We start from the raw sequence: 6,000 nt of genomic DNA, 5'->3' as shown, positions 1-6,000 counted from the left end.
ACTGTCATTTAATTTCAAAGTGATAGCATATATATTTGAAATCGTGCTTTTATTGAAATATTGTGACTTTTTTATTCGAAATTAATGTCAAAAGCTTTTAGTCATTTGCTTACATTTACATCATTTTGGACTCTTATGACTTGTTGTCTAATTAGCAATTGCAATCACAGCACCTCTCCAAATACTTATATTGAACTTTTTTGTGACGATTAAAGAAGCAATTCGTGTCATGCGCATTATAATTTGTAAAATGGATTGATTTTGCACACAAATCTCGTGACAGAAATAAACACCATTTTTTCCATATTATTGTTGATTTCATCGCAATCTTATTACTTATTCATATGTTATGATATTATCACAGAATTGTGTACGTTATTAATCAATACACTATGACAGTAATAGTATATTTTGTTTTGAACTTGAATAAATATTATCATATTTCTGAAAAGATCGTTGTGAATTTGATAACCGTTATGAAATGGACAAATTTAAGTATAAAACGTAAAGGAAACCAAACAAACGATAGTAAAAAACACAAAACACAAACATAAAAACAACCAAAAACAAACAAATAAACCCCCTGTCATAAAAAGTCAACAAAATAGAAAACAAAATACAAATAAACGAAACGAATGGGAATAACACGGATAAAAAATTCATTTTAGGTGTCATACCACCAATTACTCACTCAAATTTAGAACGTATGTGAAAGTAGGCCTACTCGGACAAAAAATAGTGCATTTGATGTCATTGTTCACTTAAACTAACCAACAAATTGGCAGAAATGAAACTTTTGGTGAAAGAGAAATATAGTAGGACCATTTTGAGCTAAAATTTTCTTGTTAATGAGTTTGCATTCAAAATTGAGGATTAATGCACTCCATAGTATCCTAATTTAAGATTTCCAGAAAACCAGGGGTTATTTTTAGTGGTACCTCTATTCGGAATACCTTTTCTTTTTTATATGATTTTAAACACCTGCTGAAAATTGGCATGTAGAAAGCTGATACATGTACAATTCAGGATATACCTGGTTTCTATGAAGTTAAACTTAAGGTAAAATATTTAGAAAGCTGTGAAAATTGTCAAATTTGGTTGAACAGATAGGGACTTTTAATTGATGGTATGACACCTTTTATTCATATTTATCATCACTTTCAACAATTGATTTTCTCTTATCAATTTTAAGTTCAAGGAAAAGATAGAAATTACAGATTAAAAGATGAAGGAAAGAGGAAGTGACAAGATAGCGTAACAACGATGCATACAAAAAAAATCGACACCCTGGTCTTTCGACATGATTAAAAATACCTTGAGGTATCCCCGTTTGCAGTAAAGATTTGATTAATTAACGGATGTACGTACGTAATATTATATTATAGATATCTTATTTTAATATTTGTAAAACTTTTAAACATTCAAATTTCAATATTAGCGTCATTTAGGTGTAAGAGCAACAACTGTTGTATTAAAATAACATATTGTGGACCTGCCTTATGACGTAGCACGTTTGTGTCGGTCTTGTACAAAACAGTGTTAATAACGTGTTATCTTAAGCTGGGTTCACACATTCACGATTTTTACTGCCGTCCTTGACAGGACCATTCCCGATTAAAATTTGTCAAAAGTCTGATCAAGATCCTGTGAATCGTGGATGGAAATTCGATTTGTATCTTTCGCCAGGTAAAATTCGACCGAGTCTGTCACGACTGCGTCCCGATTCTACCGAATGTAATCCGACAGAGATCAGATAGTGACAAGACAGTGAACCGACGCTGACGGAAGTTGTCCGTTCGAAAACTGTCGGCATAATCGGGATGATCAGGTACTGTCGGAAAGTAATCCTATCACGGTCCGCTCTATCGCATTGCAAACGGCTTTGTCTGGTCTCAGTCGTATTGTATTCTGTTATTGTCGGGACATCTCCAGATCATTCCCGTTCCACAGGACACCGTCCCGAATACACAGAACATTGTTAGGAATTTGATCCGATACAGCAGAATCTGTCACGACATAGGCACGATTGTAATCCGACTAGACAAAATCGGCTGAGTTTCCCCGAATGTTACGGGACGCACCTAACTGTCGGGGTGCTTTGCCGAACTATTCGGACCCTTCCCGACCAGTAGGAATCTGTTACGAACTAAAACGACTGCGTTCAGACAATAATAGGACATTCCAGATAATTGAGGATACTAATCCGACTTTTTCACTTTTCGTGTCGTATCGCTGTCTGATCTCAAACGGGAGCAATAATCGGCAATGTGTGAACCCCGCATTAAGGATATACTTATTATATTTGTAAATTAAATACACAGAAAGATAGAACAGCAGACTATACTATTCCTCTTTTTTTATATCCAGCGACCCAATCACCAAGAAACACAAATTGATAACACATATTTACTAAATGATTAAACTGTGTTCAATAGTAGCAGCGATTTGTGGAAGATCCAGGAATTGTCTGTTTTTGTGTATCCCCTTTATTACCTAGATCGATGCTTTTAAATAAGGATATATGGTTTGAAACCCAAATAAAAGTGGCTCAATTTGCCCCTATATTTCGGTATCAAATTATTAGCTAAAAATAACTTGAAACCGCATGTTGAACGTTTTGGTTTTTTTTGCAAATAGTGAGTAATGATAATTCTTGATATCAGCCAAACTATAATTCTGAAAGATGTAAATCTTTACATTGTTGTTCTCTTCAAATTAATGCATTTTGATTAATTTTGTTTCCTTGCAAAAAAACAAACAATTACCTTCAACATGCCCATATTGATATTTTGATTTTTCGAAAATGTTAAGGAAATGGATATAAATGTACAGTCATTGAAATTTAAATTTTGTTTTGATAATTTCTGTGTCATTTTGTTTTGGTCTCTTGTGGAGAGTTGTCTCATTGGCCATCATACCACATCTTCTTTTTTTTTATATGTAACGGTAGAATTCATTTTGATTTGCTTCAGATAAAAAAGAATAATTAAGATAGATAATCTTTAAAGATAGGATTGTCCATCTGATCAAGTTTTTTTTTTAATTTGAAGACCGTACTATGACCTATAAAGGTTTACTTTTACAATGTGATTTAGGTGGAGAGTTGTCTCATTCGCAATCATGCCATATCGTCTTATACCTATATTACAATCATCCCCCCGTCAAAGCAGGTAAGAGACTTAGAATATCCGTGCATTTTATAGCTGATTATATATTTGAGTTTTGCTCGTTGACCGTCTTTTGACCTATAGGGCTTACATTCACCTGATTTGTAATTATATTACCATCACTGGGTCGATGCCTCTGCTGGTGGACAATCAATCCCTGAGGGTATCATCAGCCCAGTAACCAGTGCTTCGGTACTGGCATGAAAATACGGATTTCTGGTGTTATTAAAATTTGCTGTTACAAAATAGTAAGAATTATTATGAATGAAGGAGTGTATCTCCCTCATGCAAAGCTCTGATTCCTTTCAAGGATTTGGCTATTCTTTTGACATTTTGGATTATAACTCTTCATCTTTAATATAAGATTTGGATTTCAAATATTTTGGCCACGAGCATCACTGAAGAGACATGAATTGTCGAAATGCGCATCTGGTGCAAGAAAATTGGTACCGTTAAATTTTATTGTAATTTGATGGATAGGTGTTTTATTGGTTTTCACAACACATATCATAATTTGGATAAACAGTACGGTTCTTTTTCAACAACAGATAAATGCCTAGAAAGTTTGGATCTGCACTCTATTCAATAAATTGATGATATAAAAACAGATGCTTGTAGTTGTTTCCAATACGGTACTTGAAAATACTTAAATTCATTTGCCGTAAAATAAATGAATAAGCAATAGTCTTTTATGGATTTCTATATGACATTTAATTGCAGAAATACATCATGTTCGATAAAAGTAAATGCATTTATCTTGTCAAGTAGATTTGACAAAAAGTTATCTTGTAGCTGTTACTATTCGTTTGGAATTGATTAATTAACATTAAAGCATTAGAAAGAAAGATTTGCGATTTACACATCACTTAATGAAGCTGAAAACATTGAATCGATGAAACTAATGGAGGTCAGAATGTTTGGCTACAGATGTATGCATATGTGTATATGGGAACTTTAATTATCACGTAATCGCAATATAGGCACCACAAAAAAGAGCAAAACAACACATTGTTCTTCAAATATGAATTTTCTGAATTGATTGTGTGCTTGAGATACGAAAACATAATCATGTTAAATCCGCATTTTCGATTATGAAGTTCAAACCATGGTAGCGTTGTTGGTCATTCGAGGCAGAATGAGTAATGTTGCACGAAGAGGTCGTACGGGAATACATGTAGTAAGTGCGGCTGAACGTGCGAGCCATGTTTTATCTAACAGATTTTTTTTTTTAAATGTAAATGGGCATAACACTTTTAACCGTTTAATTAAAGTATGTTGTTTTATTGTGTCTCGAACCTGCTACGATATAAAAGTACTATTCCACAGCTACCCATAATCGTTGGTAGTCTGAAGGCTTGTAAATTGTATAATGCAGTTGCTAGACAGTTTAATGTCTACCAGAGCACAATTATCAGACTACACCAACAGAACAAACACTCTGGTTCAACCGCTTGCTGGTTCCGTTTCGGCCAGAACTATAGCTCACACCAGGGTACTTGAGCTGAAAACCCTGACCGTGATAGCAACATAGGCGACGTTAAATATCCCAAATCTCCGATGAATATCGACACAGACATTCATTATCAGAATCTATTTCCGTGAAAACAGATTATACGCCTGATATTCTTACTTTGGCGCATTATTGAAACGCCGGTTTCGACAGTTAATGGTCCGATGAGGCAACAAAACCAGGAGCTTTAACCTGCAAAGCTGCAGGCCTGTCTACAAGAAGTTCAGCGAGGAGTTAAGATTGATGTGCAGAGATAAGCTTGTCGAGCATCGCTTATCGTCTTGTTTCTAAAGCTCGTTCAAATAATTTTTATATTTTTAACAAAGTACATATACTAGTATTGTATATTTATGGTTAAATATTTTTCCAACTGGGCATGCATAAAATATTTACCACTGGACGTTTATCAATCAAAATTCAATCAACAGAATAATTGTTGAAAAAGTGGTGTGTTATCCCTACAATATTCAACACTAGGTGTCTATTCAAATATCTAGCCATATATATCATCCTAGCCTTAAACTTATGCAATAAGTTAACAAAAAACACCTTTTAAAACTCTGTCAACAAAAATGGTATGGAATGTGGTGAGGCAATTCTTATGAATATCAGACTTAGGACAGATCTAGATCTACACTGTGATATATTACTGGAATAAAAGTGGGCATCCACCTCCCAACTCACGACATTTATTTACATGCCATGTATAAATGAGTATAAATATGTTGCAGCATCTACACAATATCAACAAGACTTCATATAACCAAACAGGACGTCAAAGGTCATTGATTATAATTGAATGATCTCTATTTATCAACAGCATACTGCAATTATTTTAGTTATTCAATTACAATTATAACACTGTATATTAAAACTAGGTCATATATTTGCAAACTTTTGTTGATAAAAAGAGGAAATACTACAAATAATGTGCCACAACTAATTTATCTTTTAACATGGACTAGTAGTTATTTCCCTTTCCACATACAAGGATAATCATATCGTACTGTGTTTAAAGTTAGTTTTTTTGAAAATAATAAAATATGCCTATGAATACTTCTAAGCCTATGTTATAAAAAATTATGATTTCCGTTCACTGAATGTTCCCCTTAGGCTTGTTTATATATAAAAGACAATACATTAGTACGATCAACATATAGATAATAAATATCTCTTACTTGCAAACATTAAAATCTTTTAACAGGCAATACTAATCAGATAGTTATAACGGATATCAAAAGTCAACATTGTGTCATAACGATGTTACCTTTCCGTTAATTCTAAACCTCAGGATATAAATCATATCGTATGTTGTATCAAATA

This window comes from Mytilus trossulus, chromosome 8 (genome assembly GCF_036588685.1).
Source record: "Mytilus trossulus isolate FHL-02 chromosome 8, PNRI_Mtr1.1.1.hap1, whole genome shotgun sequence".
Classification (NCBI taxonomy): Eukaryota; Metazoa; Mollusca; class Bivalvia; order Mytilida; family Mytilidae; genus Mytilus; species Mytilus trossulus.
This window is presented reverse-complemented; position numbering follows the sequence as displayed.